This window comes from Garra rufa, chromosome 7 (genome assembly GCF_049309525.1).
Source record: "Garra rufa chromosome 7, GarRuf1.0, whole genome shotgun sequence".
Taxonomy (NCBI): Eukaryota; Metazoa; Chordata; class Actinopteri; order Cypriniformes; family Cyprinidae; genus Garra; species Garra rufa.
This window is the reverse complement of record NC_133367.1, coordinates 46,860,479-46,883,427: the sequence shown is the minus strand read 5'-3', so window position 1 is coordinate 46,883,427 and position 22,949 is coordinate 46,860,479. Positions and strand designations below refer to the sequence as shown.

Genomic DNA, 22,949 nt, shown 5'->3' with positions numbered 1-22,949 from the left:
CCACCGATCCGCCAGAGTTTGAGCGGGAGATGCTGGAAGCCATCAAGGCCAGACAAGATCCTCCTGCTCCTCGGATCACAGATGCTGATGAGCACTTCCTTCTCTCTCTGCTTCCTCTCCTGAAAAACGTGCCACCTCACACCAAAGAGATAATAAAATTTAAAATGCATAAATTATTATATGAAAGCAGCTATGTTCTGTTAAATTTGGAACCATTAGAGCCTACAGAGTAGTTTTTACTCCGTGACGGCGAATGTTTTTCAGGGGAGAAATCAGACTTCTTTCTGTGTCCCTCTCTCTTCCACCGCACTTTATCCAACCAAGTTCCTATACATTCCTGTTGTATATGTATTTTTTTACATTGTAATTGTATTTATTAAATATATGTTGTAATCGAAATGGATCATCTGCTTTGGTCTTCAATATTATGCTTGCTGGTTCTAAAGTAAATTTTCTGTATTTATCATTACCTTTATGAAAACTTTAATGATTAAGTTAGCAAAAAAAAAAAAAACATCAGAGACGAATGAAATTAAGCAAGAAAGTTTAGTTTGTTTTATGGATTTTCACATTCCTGTTTACAAGCCTGGGTGGTGGCAGCCATTACCTGCAATCAAAAGAAAAATAGGTAAGCAGCTCAAAAGTAGAATCAATACAGGTACATTCACAGGAGAAACTGCATCTTTATTAACTGCATTGTTCACTATAGACACAGGTTATACAGAAAGTTTTGCTCTTTTTTTAATTTTGGGGTGGCTCTTAAAAGAGCCGTTGTGGGTCAGTCCTGTATGGACATAACTATTCCGATGGCTGCCATGATACTGCTCCCTCCTCACTGAAGTGGGCCATAAACGCTTCTCTGACTTCTACTGCCTCTCTGGTCGCGTCGTTCGCTCCCATCCGCCCCACAGCTGGAGGTTGCAGTTCTCCACGAGCAGCAGCTGCTCCCCTCACTGCAGGTCCCCGGCCATCTGCAGAAGCTCTCATGAAATTATGGAGAACACATGTTGCTTTTATACACTTCTCCACAATTTCTGGATTTATTTCCAGCGTGCGCCGAAACAACCTCCACTGAGAAGACCAAATCCCAAAGGCGTCCTCCACCACTAGCCGAGCCCGGGACAGCCGGTAGTTGAAGACCCGCTGCTGAGGGGTTAGGCCAACACGTCCAGGGAAGGGGCGCATCAAATGCCTGCGCAGCGGGAAGGCCTCAACTGCAACAAACACATGGGCCTGGGGTCTTCGGTGGGGAGCTCTGGACATGTGCTGGTCTGCGGGCAGATGAAGTGTGCCATCATGTAGAGCCTGACCAAAGGCGGAGTTGGCCAAAACCCCTCCATCACTGGTTCTGCCATACCCTCCAACATCTCTGACCCTGAACCTGTAGTTGGCATCCACCACAGCAAGGAGCACGATGGAATAGTGCCCCTTATAATTGAAGAATAAAGAGCCAGAGGCGGGGGGTGCCTTTAGGTTCACATGCTTCCCATCGATCGCACCACAGCACAGAGGGAAGTTCCATTGCTCCTCAAACTCCTCTGCAATGGACCTCCACTCCTCTTCTCCTGGCACAGCCATGAACTCCTCCACTAAACCATCCCAGATGGCAGCCACCACATCAGGGATGATGGTGGAGGCAGTGGAAATGCCCACTCTGAAACTGCTGGCTATGGATCTGTAGGAGTCACCGGTGGCAAGAAATCTGCAAGTACAGAAATAAAACAATAATAAAATTAACTAATTGTGGGACACAGATTCTTTTTCATTTTAATAACACCATAAATATTTATTGGGAATCATTGTTCTACTGTTATCTGTAGTACTGGTTCTTTTCAGTGTGAGGTATTAAAATATAAGTTTATTCTTCAGAGAAAATCGAGGGTGAGTAGTCTAGCAATCGCAGATTTCAAAAATCAGAAATAACACTTACCGAAGACAGATGGACAGGCGCTCCTCAGGAGGAATAGAGCGCCTGTAGTTGGTGTCCTGGTAGGAGATTTGAGCTCCGATGCGGCCCAACAGGTCATCAAATTGGGCGCGGGACAGACGGAAGTAGCGCTGAAAGCGAACCTCATCCATACGCAGCTCCTGGAGCAAATGGTTAAACTCCCCAAACTCAGAACGCATCTGAAGAATGGGGTGTATACACAAACGGCGCTGATGCACACGAAGTCGACGTTGTCTAGCTTTATCTAATAAATAAAGCCAAGCCACTCTCTCGATACGATCCGCCATAGTTCAAAACGTCCAGCGAGGAAGACCCTACCATGTGATCTTTTTTGCTCAACGTACATGCGTTGCCTGACGTGTGCGGTGTGAACGCACCAAAAAGCAAGCGTTGCAATCTTCAACGTACATGCTTCAAACTAGATGCGTTAGGAGCGTTGCCTGACGCAGACAAAGTGTGCGGTGTGAGCGCACCATAAGTGTGATGGCAAAAGATTTATTACACTGATCACAATTAAACTGCCTTCCTCCAGAGCGAACCGGCGGATGATTTTACGAACTGCTACTTATTCTTATACTTATAAGCCTCTTTCCACAGCGAGTTTTCAAATGCTGTTTCAGGTCACTCTTATATTTGAAGCTCTTCTCACACTGAAGACACGTGAAAGGTCTCTCTCCGGTGTGAATCCTCATGTGAAGCTGAAGGCTTGCGTTCTGACTGAAACTCCTTCCGCACTGAGAGCAGCTGAAAGGTTTCTCTCCAGTGTGGACTCTCATGTGAACCCTGAGGTTTCCTTTCACTCTGAAACTCTTTCCACAGTCCTGGCACGTGAAAGCCGTCTCTCGAGAATGACTTTTCTCATGCCACTGAAGGCGTCTCTTGTCTGGGAATATCTGTCCACACCGATGACAAATAAAAAAACAGTTCTCTCTGGAGTGAAGCCTCATGTGTTTCGTAAGGGTTGCTGCGTGTGCAAAACACCTCCCACACTGAGCACACTTGAATGGCTTCACTCCTGTATGAGTCTCCATGTGAGCCTTGAGATTTCCTTTCTGAGAGAAGCTCTTCCCACACAGTTCACAGGTGAAGGGCTTCTCTCCGGTGTGAGTCTTCATGTGGGAATTAAGGTATATTTTATATCTGAAACTCTGTCCACACTGGTCACACGCAAACGGCTTCTCATCCGTGTGGATCCTCAAGTGTGACTTAACACTTCCTTTGTTTGAGAAGCTCTTCCCACACATTTGGCAGGTGAAAGGCTTCTCTCCGGTGTGAGTTCTCATGTGGTAATCCAGAAGGGCTTTACGTGTGAAGCTCTTTCCACTGCGATCGCAGATAAAAGGCTTCTCTCCAGCGTGGAGTGTCTTATGAGCTTTGAGACTCGCTGTACAACTATAATTTATAGTTCAATTAATTGTAGAATAACCAAACCGAGTTAGTTCCCTGTGTTTTATATAATCTTTAGACAGTGTTTTTTTGCTTGTTTGTTTGTTTGTTTAGCTTTGCCCTGAAATGCAACTAATAGATTTGTATGTAAGATTCTGGTTTTATTACTGATGTAACCAGCGGAGACTCTGGGTTCATACCATGAGCTTAATTAATTTGACTATTCGGTGTAAACACTATGATTACAGGGTTTTCGTGGTCGCGGTGAAACTTTACTAATGAATAATGCTTGAAGCCACGTTAAAATGAAATGTTTACGGCCACATGAAGCTGTTAGAAAGAAGAAAGACTGAGGATTTTCTAGAAGCACGGATAAAATAATATTTTGTGTAACCACTCGAACAAAATGATGGCCGGAACGTGGTACTTTATTCAATAATAATAAACTTACTGTTTATCATTATTGTTTCATTTCAGTTTTATTTTGGCTCTAGTTTAGAATTTATTCCAGTTTTATATGAAAAGGTTAACGTAACATGGAATAAAATTCATCCACAGAGTAAATCCTGGCATATAGGACAGCCACCGGCTCATCACCTCCTTACCTCCATTCACTACTACACATCTACACTCCCTCCAGAAGTCTGAGATCCTCTAGTGAAAGACGCCTTATTGGACCACCACAGAGAGGTATTAAATCACTTTGCAGAACATTCTCCTTCACTGTTCCTGATCTTCCCACACCTATCTGTAATGCAGACTCCGTAATATTGCCCTTTTCTTCTGGATGAGACTGATCCAAATCTAATATTGTGTTTGTACTACTCATTGTTATCGAGTAGCACCACGGAAGGCACAGAAACATTATAAAGCACCATGACGTTTTCATGCACTAAATCTGTACATAAAGATTGATGGTTTTGTATTAAAGGACTTTATCTTGCTGGAGTTTCATGCAGTTTCTAAATCATTTTGCCAACAAAAATATAACCTATAAACCCAGAACTGTTGTGTCTCCTCAGCAGTGTTTCTTCATTACATTTACTGCCACCTGCTGGTAGTTTGAGTTTCTGATTTAAATAAAAACATTAAGGGGATAGTTCACCCAAAAATCATTATGTTGCTTCAAATCTGAATGACTTTCTTTCTATTGTGCAACTTAAAACTGTTGGCAACAAAGCGGAGACTAATACTGAAAAAATACTGAGATGTTTATCAAATTATCGTCTTTTATGTTCCACTGATTATGTTTGGGTTTATGTAGTATAATTACATTTCGAATCTAGGGCTGTCCTCAAGCAACTAATAGTCGTTCATTTATCAACTAATCCCACATTTATTAATAAGCCATCTATAATGATAATTATAATAACTGCCTATATAGCTTAATAAGCGCTGATAACACGCACAAGGCTTGCCACAGCACACCGGCACAAGCTAATAATCATGAATGTGTCTGAGAGAAAAGTAATGAGGCTGAATTAACATTTTAGAAATCTAACATACGCCAGTGCTTGCTTTATTTTTTATTTTTGTGGCTTAAGAGATGAAGTCTTTTTTATTGCTTTTTCTAAGGAACTAGTAAAGTAATGCATTAGTTTTTAATTGACAAGTAAATATCTGAGTTATTGCTTTAAATAAGTAACACAATAATAGATTTAAATGATCTTTTGTGGGTATTTCACAAATTAAGCGACACATCATGTAATTATTAGATTCAAAAATAACAAATGAATCGCCTGACAGCTCTTGTGTATATGTGTGTGTGTTTAAATAAATAAACTATTTTTAATCACATTTTTCTAAAATTAGTCATTTTTATTTACATCTAGTCCCTAAGGTGCCTGTTTGTTAATGAAGTAACATCAGTTAATACCACTACTGTTCCTGATGTCTCCAGTATATTTCCCCTGATTTTAGCCATTGATTATAGCCATTAAAGCCATGATTTTAAACCTTTATTAGGCTTTGAAAACGAGTGAACTTATAACAGTCCTAACATGAAGTCTTCAAATAATCTCCAGTGTTTGTCTGGTCTGCATGAGGACTCAGATGCTCAATGTCAAATAAAACCACTTCAAATATTTGACATTCTTCAGAAATACCAGTCATTTTTATAGAGATGGACATTTAACTTTCAGAATGAAAACCAACCTGTTTGTTCCTCAGTATCTTCTTGTTTCAGACTGAACACCTCTTCAATCTTTATATCTTCTCTCTCATCTTTAATAAACGCAGTGTTTGTTTGTTCTTCAGTATCTTCTTGTTTCAGACTGAACACCTCTTCAATCTTTATATCTTCTCTCTCATCTTTAATTCACGAGTTCCCACTTACATATAATTAGCTGGAGTATGTAAGCATGTTTGGCGTGCTTTTCGGGGAAGGGCTCCGAGCTCGGGAATGGCCCGAACCTAGAGTACCCCCCCCCCCCTATGTATATGTGTAGAAGGAACTCGGAGTGAGGAGATGGGGTGGTGGAGGGATGCTGATAATCCGTCAAATGGGTAGAGGTGAGTCGGCTGTATTTATGCATGATGTAGATTGGCTTGAGTGAGTTCCAGCTGTGTTAATTAGGCTAAGTATCTGACGTGCTCCTCCCGAACTTTGCTTTAAGAAACATCATTTCACGAGTTCCCACTTACATATAATTAGCTGGAGTATGTAAGCATGTTTGGCGTGCTGTCCGGGGAAGGGCTCCGAGCTCGGGAATGGCCCGAACCTAGAGTACCCCCCAATAAGCAATGGAGTGTAGGACAGCCGCCAGCAAGAGGACCCCCCCAAGCGCTGAGATCTGGCGGGGGCCGTTGTTTGGGAGAAGATGTTTGGTTAGCTGGCCGGGGGAGCCTTTCGTACTCTGATGGGAGAGGTTTTTGTATCAGGTCGAAAGGCTCTACCGGCTGCTTGTATGGATTACGGGATTTAGGGCGTCCGGTCGGGAGAGCTCAACCGATACTCAACGGGAGCACACGGCGTTGGAACGGGTGAGCCCTACCGGCCGAAGGAGGAGCAGCGTGGTTGGGGCCCGACCAGGAGAACCCGGGTTGCCTTGGCCGGAGCAGCTTACGATGTTGGCATGAGGGCTCTGCTGGTCGATCGGCCCCTATTGGTGCTGACCGAGAGGACCCATGAAGCCTCCGACGGGAGATCAAGACTCAGAACGTCAGACGAGTGGGTCCTCTCGGTTTGGCAGGTAAAAAGGTTTTGGGACGCCTGGTGCGGGCGACTCTCGCGACATACGATGGGAGACCAAGGCAAACGGCATCGCATGGATAAGTCTCGCTTGCAGGCGCCAAGTAAGTAACCCGACCGGGAGAACTCTCGCCGGCGTCCGATGGGAGACCAAGGCTCGCGGCATCGAACGGGTAAGCCTCGCCGGCCGGGGAGGCAGAAAGGAAAACCCGACTGGGAGGGCTCTCGCCAGGCATACGAGGGGAGATCAGGACTCAGAACCTCGAATGGGTAAGCCTCGCCAGGTGGGGGGAAAAAGATGTGAAATTGGCCTGAAGGGGCTCAGATAGTGTCTGGCGGGAGGCGGAGACTTGTGGAGTCGGACGGTTGAGTCTCGCCGACCGTCGGACGGAACGGAAAAAATTGCATGGTCGGTTTGGCTCTCGCAGCGTCCGATAGGAGACCAAGGCTCGTGATCGGACGGGTAGGCCTTGCCGACTGTAGGGAAGAAAAGTGCAGTTGACCGGGCGGGGGCCCCTGCGGCGTCCGACGGGAGACCAATGCTCACGGCATCGGACGGGTAGGCCCCGCCGACTGTGGTGTCGAAAAGGTTAGGTGTCTGACCTGGGGGCCCCTGCGCATCCGACGGGAGACCAATGCTCACGGCATCGGACGGGTGGGCCCCACAGGACGTGAGACAGAAAGGTAAGTTGGGGTCGGGGGCTCCTGGGGTGTCTGACGGGAGGCCAAGGCTCACGGCATCAGACGGGAATACCTCGGCGACCGTAGTGAGGAAAAGGTCAGGGATGGAAAGTTTTTTTTTTTGTTTTTTTTTTTTGCAGCAATCGACGAGAGTTCAATACTCAAGGCATCAGATGGGTAGACGGAACTGGTATACGGAACTGAGTGGCCAAGATTTGCTTGACAGGAAGGCTGTTGTAGCGTTTGACAGGAGTTTAATAATCACAGCGTAGACGGAACGGAAAAAATTTGCAAGTTCGGTTAGGCTCTCGCGGCATCCAATGGGAGACCAAGGCTCTTGATCGGACGGGTAGGCCTTGCCGACTGTAGGGTGGAAAAGTAAGGATGACTGGCCGGGGGGCCCCTGCAGCATCCGACGGGAGACCAATGCTCACGGCATCGAACGGGTAGGCCCCACCAACTGTGGTGTCGAAGAGGTAAGATTGTCTGGCCAGGGGGCCCCTGCGTATCGAACGGGTGGGCCCCGCCGAACCTACGACAGAATGGTAAAGTTGTGTGGTCGGGAGGTTCCTGGGGTGTCTGACAGGAGACCAAGGCTCACGGTATCAGACTGGAATGCCTCGCCGACCGTAGGAGGGAAAAGGTTAGGGATGGGAAAATCCAAAAGGTTGTTTTTTTTTTTTTTTTTGTAGTTGAAGGAAAACATTTACGAGCAGAAAGGCTCTCGCAGGGTCTGACGTGAGTTTAATAGTCGCGGCTTCAGACAGGTACGTTTCGCCGGTAGTTGAGAGTCGAAAGAGAAACATATTTGCACCACCGGGATGCTCTAGCAGCATCTGACAGGGAGTTCGATACTCAATTTGAGTTGTCTAAAAAGGGGTAAATGCTTTGAGGATTACTTTATGTAAAATGTTTGCCAAATCCAAAAAGCCGCTTCTGATAACGTCAGAAAATCTTGGTGCTGCTTGCATCTGAAAGTTAGGTGCATGACATAGGCTTCTTGTGGTAACGTACCCTAAATAAGTGCCATGGTTCTGGATGGATGGCATAGCTTTAAAAGCTGAGGTGATGTCGACTTTTGCCAGTGTGAAGACCCATGATTTAACAAATTGGTTGCACGATCAATGTCCTACTATTGTGAGAGAATTCGTCAAGAGGATTTTTTTTTTTTTTTTTTTTTTAGGCGACAATGCTTGGAAACAGGGAGTTATGCGGAGCTGACAGATAGACTAGAGGGCATTTCGTACCCAAGAATTATGCTAGTAGCCACTTCGATTGGCTAATGTGAAACCCTCATTTAATTCATGCCACCTACGGGGGGAAATGTTGGAAGGTTATTTTGTGAAATGACTGAATGTAATGATATATTCGGAAGAGTGCCAGCTTTGATGTCCGCATCCAAGGATTTGCAATTCCAACATGTCTGTTGAAAAGAAATGGCCAAATATTAAAGATTAAGTGGTAATTTCAACTGAATGTGATTTAGTCAAACGAAAATGAAATTGCATGGTGACATGTAAAAACAATCGTCAGCTCATTGGTGCTCTATGGTCTGCTACAGGAGTTGGAGGCCACTGAAAAGAAAAAAGGGGTTATTAGTAGTTGCAGGAAAAAGGCTGAGATTTGTGGGCCTGTGTTGCAAGCAGAGGCAGCCTCACGCTGGCTTGATCTGTGGACCACGGGGTGGGAGTCTGGAAGAACCCGTGTAGCCTGCACTGCTAGCAGAGGCAGCATCACAGTACTGTTTGCTACAGGAGCTGGAGGCCACTTCATTCCATAGACTTACATTCATATGTGAATGGATAAGACTGGAAGCACGATCTTGCACGAGAAATTGCTGCATTCTTAAGTTCAAGCTTTGTGAACTTAGAATAAAAACACATTTAAAACCGCGGTGCTGTGGGAAGGTGGGGCGGGTAGATTTTATGTTGCAGTATGGTAGTGTTACCAATTGGACAAATTGTTACCAGATTTTGCAACTTCTCAGATTACCTTAGCGACGTCTTTTCCAAAGCACATAGCAACATATTTAGTAGGGCTGGGTAAAAAATATTGATTCTCCGATTTTAATCGATCTTCAGTTGAATGCAACTATATCCATTCGGGAAATCCCCGAATCTATTCTTAATGCACGTGCTTCACATAAGAGGATATGAATATTCACCTCTCGTCCTGAAGGTGTCACTAGTGTTCCTGCTGAGAGAGTTTTCTCAACCGCTGGTGATCTAATCACAGCGCAAGGAGCTGCCTTAGATCAGATCAGAACATGTTGATCAGCTGCTTCTTTTGCAGAAAAATGATTAGGCTGTAGTTAAGAACTGTTAGTTTTATGGACAGTTAGAATGTTTTGTATAAGCAGACAAAGGCTTTATGATGGGCCTGTTTTGAGTGTTTTGAATTTAGAAAAAAGTTTTATTTCTTAAACATGTTTGAAGTTCTTAATAGATTTCACTGTTGCACATTTACAGTCTTTTTTTTTTTTTTTTTTTTTTTTTACAGTAATGTGCATTTTGCAGTTTGTTTACATGGTGTACAATGGATGCACATATTTATGACTTCTTGTTACAGTGTTCATTTAAAATAAAAGTTGTTTAAAATAACAACTGTGTGCACCCTATTATTAATGTAGATGTGTATTTCAGTAATAAACTTAAGTAGGAGAGTTTCAGTTACCAACATTTATATCAAAATATGGATCATATGTCTGCAAAACTAACATTTTAAATGAAATATTGATATCAAAACGAAACCATAATAATAAGAATCGAATCGCCAAATTGGTGACAATACCCAGCCCTAATATTTAGTGAAATATCCTACAAATGTAAAAATTTTAGCAACTTCAGGCATGCTTTGAAAATAAGATGCTAAAAAGACATTTTCCTCTTAACCATGCAAAGTAATAAGTGTTGAAAAGCTAGCCTAGTGGCACATCCGCTAGAGACTTGGAGAGAGGTGCTTGCAATATGCACATCACGAGTGCTTAGTTGCACTTGCTCTGTTTATTTATTTATTTTTATTTTAATATTTATTTATAGTCATTTAGGCAAACACTTTGTTAGAACCTCGTTTCTGGGTCACTGCAGTTTCTCAGGCCTTTCTCAGATCTGTCGAGTGGATCAGCAACAAGCGCTTGGGATAGACAACAACACACCAAAGTCTAATGCAAGTTGGTTTATTGTTATCTACTAAAGAAGATGGGGCAGTCCCATCTTTTATACAGCACCCTTACAAGCCTTCATGTAGGCGGGGGTTCACATATCATTTAAGCAAATACTTCTACATATGGGAAGGAAAATTACAGATGATCCAGGGCAACTATAAGGATGAGAGGAAGATAGTGCAGCCGCACTCAACTGGTTTCCTGACGACAGATAACCCTGAAACAGACAGACAAAACATTCCCAGAACGAACTGTTTCTCTTAACTGAAGTAAACTGCAAAGAACAAAACTACAAAATATTAACTCAAGGAAACTGCACTGAAAAACACATTAATGAAAAAACACATTAATTCTTATAATCCCCTCTTCCAGACTCTCCTCTAGAGTCTGGATTCTTCTCTATCCTTCTGTGGCAGTGGGCGATATAATTCTAATTCAAAGGTTGTGGGTGATATCCTGCAGAGATAGCAGACACCATAGTATACATACGTTGTGTGAAACATTTCAAAATGCATGGACCAAAAATACACAATAGAAACAAAATAAGTAATACCGGTATTATCATTGAGACATAAGGTGCAAACGCGCCAAATAGGCTAGAGAGAATACCCCAATTCCAATTGTTAGTTCTAGACTTTAGCTCATCCTCATATATCTGGGATGAGATCTGCTTCATAGTAGCTACAGCAGTGCCAATTGATCCCTCGGGCTCATCATTTGCAGGTATGTATGTGCAGCATTTGTCACCTACAACAGAACAAACCCCTCCCTGCTGGGCAAGAAGCATGTCCAGGGCCAACCTGTTTTGCACGACCACCTGTCTCAGTGCACGCAGCTCGCTTTGTACCCCTACCAGTGCAGCTGTGGTGCTGTTAACAAAGGATGCCAGTCGATAATGCATGATGTTCTGTTGTCTCAGTAGGTCAGAGACGCCGAACTGAGGTACCATAGACTTCCAGAACCGAGTCCAGTGTGACCTCATCTGATGTTCCTCAGGGACGTCCTCGTTGTCCACTGATCGTTTGCTCCTGAAAGACAAATCACGTTGTGTATGCATAACAGTCACACGATGTTGCAGCTGCACTGGTGCACAGAGGCCTGTCCAGTTCATCCTGTACGTGTTGTTTACAGTGTCCTCACCACAGTACCAGTACCAGTCATCAGCCAGCACTGCACCTTTCGCTGGCCAGGGATCTTCACAGAGCGTGAGCAATTCAATGCAGGCAGTGTTCCTAGAGGTGTAACAAGCAGTATTATTTCCCTTAGCACATGCTGTGGTGTTCTTCTCACATGAGCCCCTCTCGAACTTTGGACAGTAGCTTTGCAGCCACCTGTCTATACCCTGCCCTTGGTTTATTATTTGTTTACAATTTGTAGCACTTATACCTGTCACGCTTTCACCTGATGTCCCATTAAAACAGTAAGGAAACATAAAACCTTCTGGTAACACCAGGCTAACTTTTACATCAACAGTTTCAGTTTCATTTTTACTTGATGCACTACCTTCTTTCTTGCACGTTTCATTCATACAACAGTAATTATACCGTTTAGTTTCATCAGTATAGGGTGTTGTTACCCTCTTTACACACCTAGGAGACCATACATACATTTCCCCTGCATAATATGTACAGAACACAGTAAAATTGGGGGGTTCACAGTTATAGACAAATGGTTTCAAGGATACAGTTATTATGGTGCGGAATAATTCTTGACACACCACACATGATTCATTGGTCAGTTGACGCGCTGTCCAGTTTGCATACTGCCAGAAGAGGTTTCTTTTGGCCTCCTCCTTTGAAGCGTTGGGTACCATGAGTCCAGCTAGGACAATACACATTATGGCTCTGGAAAACAAAAACAGTTAGTACCTGTAATACATTGTTCTTCATTTCAAGGGTTTCACTCTGGTTGCATGAATCCACTGTGGAAAAAGATCAGTTAAAACAGCAGTTCTGGTCACAGCTAGTATCTCTGTAGGCCCATCATACCGAGAGTCATTGAGGCCCCCGGTTTTTAGTTTCTTTATCAATACTTGATTGCCCACTTCAAAGGGGTGTGAGTTAGCTTTAGGGATCTCAGGGTGTTTCATGTTAACCCTTTCCCAGAACTCATTTAATTTTTCTATTAGGCCTACAGAGTACTCAGACATATGATCAGTTAATACCACACCTATCCCTACCATTCCGTGGCGCCAAGGGATGGGGAAAGGTCGGCCCATCACCACCTCATAGGGTGATAAGTTGTCTAAATTTGGCTGAGGCATCATTCTTAGGTCTGCTAAGACAATTGGAAGGACCCTTGTCCAATCGGATGTATTCATACTGATCATTGCTTTTCTTATTTTTTGTTTAATGGTCCTATTCTTCCTCTCAACGAAAGCTGAGCTTTGAGGATGGAAGGGTATATGTAGTCGCCAATCAATTTGTAACTCTTTCGCCAATTGCTGCGTTACTTTTGATGTGAAAGGTGTGCCCTTATCGGAATCTATCGATACCGGGATACCATATCTGGGTATGATTTCTTTGGTTAAAAACTGCACTACAACATTTGCATTTTCCTTTGCACATGGAAAAGCTTCTACCCACTTAGAAAATTTGTCCACAAGCACCAAGAGGTATTTAAAAGGTCCCCTCTTGGGCATGTGTGTGAAATCAACCTGCCACTCAGTAAACGGTTGGTTAGGCCTCGGCAGGTGTTGATGTTTTGCTGGAGGTTTGCTTATATTATTTTTAGCGCAAGTTAAACATCTGTCAAGAATGTCATTAACCGTTTGCGGTAATTGGTCGACGCAAAATAGACCTCGCATTGTATCTAGTACCCCTCTTCGGCCGCGATGAGTGATACCATGAAATTCGCGGACGAGAAACGGTAAAACAGACGTAGGTAAACACAGTCGACCATCTTTGTCACGCCAGAGGTCATCAGGTCCCTGAGACGCATAAAAAACTGACCAGAATTGACGGTCAGATTCACTTGCTGCTTTCTGGACAGCGATAAGGTCAACATCTGGAATTAGTGATGACGTCATTTTTGAGGTTGACACTAGAGCTACATTAACATGGGGGCTTTGAGGCCCCTCTTGGGCCGCTTTTTTTGCATTTAGGTCAGCTAGTGAGTTACCCTTAGCCTCATCTGTATATAAATTCGAGTGTCCCTTTGTTTTTACTATGGCTATTCTCCTTGGGAGACATGAGGCTTCGATCAATGACTCAACTAAATTTTGATGTGAAATTGGCTTTCCATCCGCCCCCACAAATCCCCTGGCTCGCCATATTTGAGCAAAGTCATGTACTACTCCGAAAGCGTATCGTGAGTCAGTATAAATAGTCACATCTTTGTCAGCAAACATCTGACAGGCTCTGGTTAGAGCATACAGTTCTGCAGCTTGTGCTGAGCGAAAAGGAAGGCTGTGTGCTTCCAACACCACGTCAGGTAGTTGACATACAGAATAGCCACATAGGAAGACGCCATCTTGTGGTTTTGAGCACGAGCCATCCACAAAAACCATGTCGCCCCCATCTAAGGGGGTCTCTTCCAAGTCAGAACGGAGAGCACATGTATGTGCGATCTCTGCTAGACAATCATGGGTTTCCATGGTGGCATAATCTATAGTTGGGGCTGTTGCTAAAAGGTGATGCAATGTCATAGCAACATGACTCATGCCTATTGAGCTCTTAATACTGAGGTTAGTTGTAGCAGTTAGCACATGTTCATACCCCGTCCTACGCTGTACTGACATATGTTGTGTGTTCAAATTCTGTATGGTGTGCTTTACCTGATGACAAGTGTGTAATGTTAAGTGGTGTGACAACACGATCTTTTCAGCATCTTGCACCATCAGTGCGCATGCTGCTACCGCCTGTAGGCAACGTGGTAGACCCCTGATGATGTTGTCCAAGGTTTTTGAAAGAAAAGCCACAGGTCTCATTCCCCCTCCATGTTCCTGTGCTAATACTGCACATGCAGTATCAGGGCCATTGTAAGCAAACAAGTGGAAAGGTAACTTGTAATTGGGCAGGCCTAATGAGGGGCTGGAACATAGGGCCCCTTTTAGCTGCTTAAATGCCTGTTTAGCCTCATCTGTCCAGATGATAGGCGACGATGCAGGGGTTTTATTGTCATAACAGGACCTCAATACTTTATCAAAATGAGAACAGTCGGTAATCCACTGTCTGCAGTAATTAACCAGTCCCAGAAAAGCCAACATTTGCTGCTTAGTGCGCGGTTGTGGGTGATTCCTTACTGCTTGAAGTCTGTCAGCAGTGAGGGTGCGCTGACCTTTGGTTAGGCAATGGCCTAAATAGGTCACGGATGGTTGACAGAATTGTAACTTACTCTTAGAGACCTTAAAGCCGTGCTCACTGAGATGCTGTAACAGTGCTAGCGTACTTTCTTTGCAGACTTCCGCCGTCACAGCTGTTATCATAAGGTCATCAGCGTACTGATGAAGTGCTGCCCCTTCAGGCAGACTCAAAGTGGACAAGCAGTCTTTGACCACCATGCTAAAGTAGGCGGGACTATCAACATACCCTTGTGGGAGGCGTGTCCAAGTATATTGTTGACCCCTGTGGGTGAATGCGAATAAGGGCTGTGTATCTGGTTCCACAGGAATGCTGAAAAAAGCAGAACAGAGATCAACCACTGAGAAATGACCATGGTTACAATCAATAGCCATGAGAACAGATGTTACATCAGGGACCAAAGGGGCCATTGGTACCACCAATTCATTAATTCTCCTTAAATCTTGAGTGAATCTCCAAGTGCCATTTGGCTTGGGGACAGGATTCACTGGTGTGTTATAGGGGCTAGTGATGCGTTTTATTACCCCTTGCTTCACTAGCGATGACACTATAACATCAATACCCCTAGCCTTATCCTCTGATAGTGGATATTGTTTAATGTATATAGGGTCACTATGCTTAACTGTAGCGCAGTACGGGGAACAGGAGACACTGCCTACATCATCCTTGTGGGCTGCCCACAGACTGTCTGGTAATTCAGAAAAGTCAGGTTGGGGTGAGGTTATTTTACAAGTGGACAACAGTGACACCTTTAGGCCATTCAGGGCACCTATTTCATTACACACGTCGTCCGAGGTGTGCACTACAAGTTTACCATTTTTAAACTTCATCTCCACCCCCAGGGCAGCCATCAAATCCCTTCCCATTAAGTTATAAGTGCACGAAGCCATATATACAAATCTGTGATTTAGTCTGTGAGAGCCTACCTTCAATTCTAATGGTGGCGTAAGCGGTGTCAAGAAAGGAGACCCATCAATCCCTACAGAATCAACACTCTGGTTAGAGAGTGGCCCCTCGTAGCCCCCACCCACCGATGACATAGTAGCCCCTGAATCAATGAGAAAAGGGAAATCCTGCCCTAACATGTTAATCATTAGAGTAGCAGGCTCCTCCCCATTGGGGGAGTCTATGGTTATAGACAAAAGGGCGGCGTTGGGGGCGTGATTCTGTGGGCAACCCTATTGAGTGTAATAGGGATTTATATGTTGTGGCGGAGGTGGAGGGGGAGGTGGTGGCAGAGCGGGGAAAGAATGATTTCCCTGATGCTGCGGCTGCTGTGGCTGCTGTGGCGGCTGCTGTGGCTGCTGCTGTGGGTGGTATTTACCAATTCTCTCGTCAGCTTGTCTCTTTTTGCAGGCCACTGCCCAGTGTCCCTTCCTCCCACAATAATTGCATCTACCCTTCTTAAATTGGCTATGCTGCACTACATTTCCTGCTCCACCCCCTGCATAATGCAGGAAGGCAGGGTTCGCTGTTTTAGGCAGATCAAATAACCCATCACCAGCCATTGTTCTAATCTTTTTTCCCACATCCTCCACAGTCAATCGTGATCGGTCGGTTAACTGCAATTTCAGCAAAGGCTGCACTTCGGGTGCACAATTATTAAGGAAAGTGGAGACAAAAAGGCAATCTGGCACATGGTCATCTAATTCAAACCCGCCTAAGTGAATCCAAGCATCTTTAAATCTTTTAAAGAAAACAGGCACTGGTTCTTTCTTTTCCTGTTTACAGTTAGTTACATGTGAAAGGTCCCTATTGGCATGTCTTTCACCTATCAGAAATTTAGTAAGCTGCTTCTGAAGAGTAGATATAGCGTTAGGGTTGTCTCGCCAGTAAAAATAACTTTCCCCATCTTTTTTATAAGATGCGGGTTTTGCTCTACCCTCCCACTCATCCTCGTCCTCCCCCTGGGGAGAGAAGAGGGGATTTGCCTGGAGCTCATCATTCGCTGCAGCTAAGCAAGTAACTGTATCGAGTAAACGCGTCTCGTCGTATTTATTACCCATTTTGGACATGATTATGAACTTATAATCAGCGCCGGTAAAATGACTGTGTCGCGATAATTTTATTAACATGTCCACGAAGTGTAAAGGTTTGTCCACTTCAGGCAACATGCTCAAAATATCTTTCAAAGTTGAGACAGACGGCGGAGTTACCTCTACGTGACCCTTTCGTTTTGATATCCACAAGTGAGCTTCATTTGTTTTTTTTACGGGCGCTGGGGGCGCGCAAGGCTCTGCGGAAGTAAGCGCGGGCACGCTGCGCGCAGTTATGTTAGGCGCGGGCACATTAGGCGCGGGCGCCGGATAGTGTGGCGGCGCGCACGGCGGGAGTGAAGAAGTAGACGGTACTTCTGGATCGAGTTTAGCTGCTTTCTCTAATTTGGTTTTCTGTAATTTCGACTCAGCCTCAGCTAATAATTTTTTCTCTTTTTTTCCTGTCGGCTTTTTCGGTACCACATTCCTGACAGATTTTGGCAGTGAAATACCCTGTTTATCATTCCATACAGTTTGCATTTTTAACCAAACATCATACCCGTCTTTCATATATTTTTGGTCCCATTCAGGGTCACCTTCACCTTTATATGTCAATCGAAAAGCTTGTGCCATATGATTTGGGTCAAAAGAACCCGTTCGTGGATATGTAGGATACATCCCATTGGCTTCGGTCCAACCCGCTAAATTATTCACCCATAAATTTGTATAAAAACCCCAACTACATCTATTCATCCAATCATTGGGTGTTTCGCCAGAATTTGGTTTAGGATAGGTGGCTCCCATGATAGATATACAGATATTCACCTCACCACGGGACAGACCGAAACTCGTGACCCACACTTTTGCTTTTAATTTATTTCAGCGCGCTCTCTCAGTTTTGCTGAGAATATTGTGGCGGCCTTCAGATAGACAAACAATACTTCATCGTATCTGGTCCTCACAATGTATTTGCGGCAGCCTTCAGATAGACAAACTATACTTCATCGTATCTGGTCTGCGCAATATCTAGATAGACAAACTACTTCATCGTATCTACTTAGACAGACAAACTACTTCATCGTGTCCATTCATAACGAACAATAATGTAACTAATCAGGTAGACAAACTATACTTCATCTTACCTGATCAGAGACATCACGTCGGGGTCACCAAATTGTTAGAACCTCGTTTCTGGGTCACTGCAGTTTCTCAGGCCTTTCTCAGATCTGTCGAGTGGATCAGCAACAAGCGCTTGGGATAGACAACAACACACCAAAGTCTAATGCAAGTTGGTTTATTGTTATCTACTAAAGAAGATGGGGCAGTCCCATCTTTTATACAGCACCCTTACAAGCCTTCATGTAGGCGGGGGTTCACATATCATTTAAGCAAATACTTCTACATATGGGAAGGAAAATTACAGATGATCCAGGGCAACTATAAGGATGAGAGGAAGATAGTGCAGCCGCACTCAACTGGTTTCCTGACGACAGATAACCCTGAAACAGACAGACAAAACATTCCCAGAACGAACTGTTTCTCTTAACTGAAGTAAACTGCAAAGAACAAAACTACAAAATATTAACTCAAGGAAACTGCACTGAAAAACACATTAATGAAAAAACACATTAATTCTTATACACTTATTTCTCGAAAATCGATCTTTTGTCAGATTATGAGTGAAATGTGTAATATAAAATTAAAAAATAAAAATAATATTAATTCAGAAACTGAGTAATTTGTTGTGTTTTACGGAGTTTCTTCAATCCTAGGTACAAAAATTACATTGACATCATTTTATGTCACAACATCGTTTAAAGCCTTTAGCAAAAATGACCTACCTTTGCAACTGTTTCTAAAATTTATTTGCAACATGACCTGTGTCTCTAGCGGAGACGTCTTCAGGCTATAGTGTCTGCTACGAGAGCTGCATTCGATGCTGTGGCCGGGAGAGCCACGTTAAATGGTTGAGCCGAAGCGGGCAGTGAGTGGCTCTGGTGCGATGAGATCTGGGGCGCGGCCCAGGCTCGTTGAAGGCCTGCTGGTGAGACCCAGTGCACGAGCCGGGTCTAATGCGGGGCGATGGTGGTATCGAACAAGGGGAGTACGGGGCTTTGCGAGTTTGCTGGAAATATTGGCTGCCCTGCTGGAGTGGATTTAAGAGTGAGGTTTGCTGATTGAAGGGAAACGAATAACTAAGATCGTACGGATTCACTTTGTTTATCCTCCGCGAGGACGGTGCGTCGGAATTGATCAGCGTTTGCCTCGGGCATTAAAAACGATCCACTTTCCGATCGGAGGAATTGTTGGCCCGGCCGGATGACAAGAGGATGCCGGGGAAGAAGTTTGGAAGTGACGCCGGTGGGGGCGAGATTACGTTTTAAGGGCTTTGGTGAGAGCGTGTGTGGCTGGTCAAGCAGAGACCGCGATGAAGCCTGTAAATCCTGGGAAAGATCTGTGATGTCATGGCAAAAGGTGCAAACCGAATGCTGATAATCCGTCAAATGGGTAGAGGTGAGTCGACTGTATTTATGCATGATGTAGATTGGCTTGAGTGAGTTCCAGCTGTGTTAATTAGGCTAAGTATCTGACGTGCTCCTCCCGAACTTTGCTTTAAGAAACATCATTAAACGCAGTGTTTGTTTGTTCCTCAGTATCTTCTTGTTTCAGACTGAACACCTCTTCAATCTTTATATCTTCTCTCTCATCTTTAATAAACGCAGTGTTTGTTTGTTCTTCAGTATCTTCTTGTTTCAGACTGAACACCTCTTCAATCTTTATATCTTCTCTCTCATCTTTAATAAACGCAGTGTTTGTTTGTTCTTCAGTATCTTCATGTTTCAGACTGAACACCTCTTCAATCCTGATGTCTTCAGTCTCCTCTTTAATAATCTCCATCTTCATGGACGTTGCTCCAGCAGGAGTTTCCCTCTCTCTCTCTGTGTGTTTGTCCTGATTAAGATGAAGAACAGAAAGCAAAATAAACCTAAGCTCAATTTCAGGGTCAGCTGCTAGTCTCAGCACAGTCAGAGTCAGGATGTACCGGTGCCCCGTCGTCCGAGCAGAATCCACATTCGGCCGTGATCGGAGGTTACTACTAAGGTTCGATTGTGTCTCATAGGGAGTTTGGCGCAGGGCCTCAGTGGAAAACAGGCCCTTGGCGGCTGGAACAAAAGACGAAGAATGCATCCACATGCACATGAATCAGGAGTGTTAAATAAAGAAACCACGCAAGATGACGACGTGGTCCAGTGGTTAAGGCGGTGGAAGGCTAATGCATTGTGCTCGACACGCATTGGAAGCTTTAGCGCCACTGAGAGCCCACCGGACCAGACAGGCCCAACCTGTTTACGATGGGTAACGGTGAGCTGTAATTGCGCTGCAGTTTAATGATAAACTGCAGTCCTGTCTTGAGAACGTACTGACCAAACAACAAGCCTCCTGGCCCTGGCGCTCTATCATCAGCAGACTCCTTTTTGACGTGGAAAAAAAAACCTAAACGAAACAAGGCTACATTTCTCAACAAAACTCTAAGCCTCCAGAGAGGCTGGCAAAAATTGCCAAAGCTGACTGTATTTCAAGTCATCCTGGCGGGGTATTGGGTAAAGTTTTCAACCAGCCATGATCGCGCCTCGGATAAACCTCATAGGCTACAATATTGCCTCTGCGAAAGAATGCCGGCAGCGGTCGTGACCTTTTGGTGCACCTACGTGGATGTGAACCGACAAGGTGGTAGCAAGCTTTAAACTGCCGCACAAACAGTCTCCTGGCACGGGTTGCTGCACCGTGTTTCTACGGAACAGGTTAGAGGTGTGCAAAAGACGGCTCATTCACTATTCCCTCTGTGCTCAAAACAGCCTGCTGAAAGCACAGCAGCAGCAGCTGAAAAGGTCCGCAGCATGGCCTCTCCCCGTCAGCAAGGCGGCGGGGTGGCCGAGTGTTTAAGGCGATGGACCGTTAATCCATTGTGCTCTGCACAGTGGTTCGAATCCCATCCTTGCCGTTCGGCTCCTTTAGCACTGGACCTTAACCCAGGTCCTGGGCACCCCATGCTGGACTTTTTGTGTCTCCTCCTTATCTAACACACTCAGTCCAGTTCTTTGAGTTCTCTACTAATGGGCTGATGATCTGAATCAGGAGTGCTAAATAAAGCATGCTACGTAAAATGACGAGGTGGCCGAGTGGTTAAGGCGATGGACTGCTAATCCATTGTGCTCTGCACGCGTGGGTTCGAATCCCATCCTCGTCGTTCGGTTCCTTTAGCAGTGATCCTCAGTCCAGGTCCTGGGGACCCCACTCTGCACTTTTTGTGTGTCTTCCTTATCTGACACACTCAGTTCAGTTCACTGGGCGCTCTACTAATGAGCTGATGGTCTGAACCGGGAGTGTTAAATAAAAGGGCCACGCAAAATGCCGTGGTGGTCGAGTGGTTAAGGCGATGCAAGGCTAATCCGTTGTGCTTGGCGCGCCTTGGTTTGTGTGGGTTCGAATCCCATTCTCTTCATTTGATGCTTTAGCACCACTGAGAGCCCACCGGAACAGACAGGCCCAACCTGTTTACGATGGGTAACGGCGAGCTGTAATTGTGCTGTAGTTTAATGATACCTGCAGCAAAGTCTAGAGAACATATTGACAAAAGAACAAGTCTTCTGGCTCCGGCACGCTATGATCAGTTGACACCTCTTTGACGAGGACCAACAACCAGCCACGCCAATAAAAGGAAACAAAACGAAGCAAGACTATCTTTCTCAACAAGCCTCCAAAGAGACTGGCAAATATTGCCGAAGCTGACTGCATTTCAAGTCATCCCGGTGGGGTATTGGGTAAATTTTTCAACCGGCAATAACCACGGCTCAGATAAACCACATAGGCTACAATATTGCCTCTGCGATAGAACACCGGTGATGGTCGTGACCTTTCGGTGGACCTACGTGGATGTGAACCGACAAGTTGGTAACAAGCTGGATGAGCCCCAGGGACAGATCATCGGTGAAGACCTCTTTACCTAGACGGCCATCGACGCAAGACTGTGAAAACCAGATCCTCTCCAATCTGACTTTGTGAAAACATGGAACTTTTGCATCTGCATTAAAGTTAGTCTGTTTCTTCTTATTCTGAGTTCACCGTAGCCACCAGATCCATTCTGTATTCAGATCAGATGGTCACTGCAGTCCCCCGGATCCAGTCCGTACCATGAGCAGATGGTGGATCAGCACCTACAGCCGAATGTCAGCGGATACCATGTCAACTAGATGAGCCCCAGAGACAGATCATTAGTAAAGAATGCATCCACATGCCACAGCAAACTCGAGATGGTGAAAATGTTCACCAAACACCTGCCGATAACTTCTTTTAAAACAAGCCAGCTTATTGAAGGGGCACAGGATAAACGCCCTGAGAAAGCTGTGCCTCGCAACCCTAAGAATGGCATAGGCGTTAGTGCAAAACTCCGGCATTTCACGCGTCCCTGGGTGGGCTCGAACCACCAACCTTTCGGTTAACAGCCGAACGCGCTAACCGATTGCGCCACAGAGACGGCCGTTGGTGCCTGCTGCTGCCGGATCGCGGTTGTAAAAGCAAGGCTTAGGGTTAGGGTTAGGGATTAGAATTAGAATCGCTTTTTTGAAAGATGTTTCCTGAGCTCACAAAATACGCTCAGCCTGTGCGGCAAATGGGCAAGCTGGAGCCACGCCACACTGTTGGGAAGAAAGAGAGTAAACAGAGCTGCCCAACGTGGGGCTCGAACCCACGACCCTGAGATTAAGAGTCTCATGCTCTACCGACTGAGCTAGCCGGGCTGGTCGTGGGTGTCTTCACCGGGTCGGATGCAGTTTTAATCGGCACCCAAATTACACAGGCGAAACGGAGGCTCTCGCGTTGTGCAGGACTGTCGAGCCGTCCCGTGGGTAGGGCTTAGAGCAGGCTTAGAGTTTTCTTCTGTCAGTTTTGACCCGATCTGTTTTTGGGAAGCGCAGTTTGACCCAGCAGTGCGGGCCAACAACATGTTCTGTTTTGCCGCGTGAAGGCGGTTCAATGCTTTGGACAGCGTATGGTTGAGATGTGATTTTCCACCAATTTGGGGCACCTTTTTATGGAAATCAAGGATGATTTCATGGGAAATGGCAAACTGGTGTAGCGTTTGGCTAATAAGCTAAAGCTACAAAGGATGTACCGGTGCCCCGTCGTCCGAGCAGAATCCACATTCAGCCGTGATCGGAGGTTACTACTAAGGTTCGATTGTGTCTCATAGGGAGTTTGGCGCAGGGCCTCAGTGGAAAACAGGCCCTTAAATATAGGCTCATAG

General features: G+C 45.0%; 5 non-coding genes and 1 pseudogene across 5 annotated transcripts; 1 reads left to right on the top strand and 5 right to left on the bottom strand.

Annotated features, from left to right (window-relative positions):
* Positions 1-2,499: 2,499 nt before the first annotated feature.
* The window catches only part of LOC141338198 (uncharacterized), a 73,900-nt pseudogene continuing 53,450 nt past the window's right edge, over positions 2,500-22,949 (bottom strand).
* LOC141339441 (U4 spliceosomal RNA) lies at positions 20,181-20,321 on the bottom strand. Its single transcript, XR_012356031.1, has one exon. It is a non-coding gene; the product is annotated as a U4 spliceosomal RNA (small nuclear RNA).
* On the top strand, positions 20,813-20,894 carry trnas-gcu (transfer RNA serine (anticodon GCU)). The gene has a single exon. It is a non-coding gene; the product is annotated as a tRNA-Ser (tRNA).
* LOC141339444 (U4 spliceosomal RNA) lies at positions 21,402-21,542 on the bottom strand. Its single transcript, XR_012356034.1, has one exon. It is a non-coding gene; the product is annotated as a U4 spliceosomal RNA (small nuclear RNA).
* trnan-guu (transfer RNA asparagine (anticodon GUU)) lies at positions 22,108-22,181 on the bottom strand. The gene has a single exon. It is a non-coding gene; the product is annotated as a tRNA-Asn (tRNA).
* trnak-cuu (transfer RNA lysine (anticodon CUU)) lies at positions 22,371-22,443 on the bottom strand. The gene has a single exon. It is a non-coding gene; the product is annotated as a tRNA-Lys (tRNA).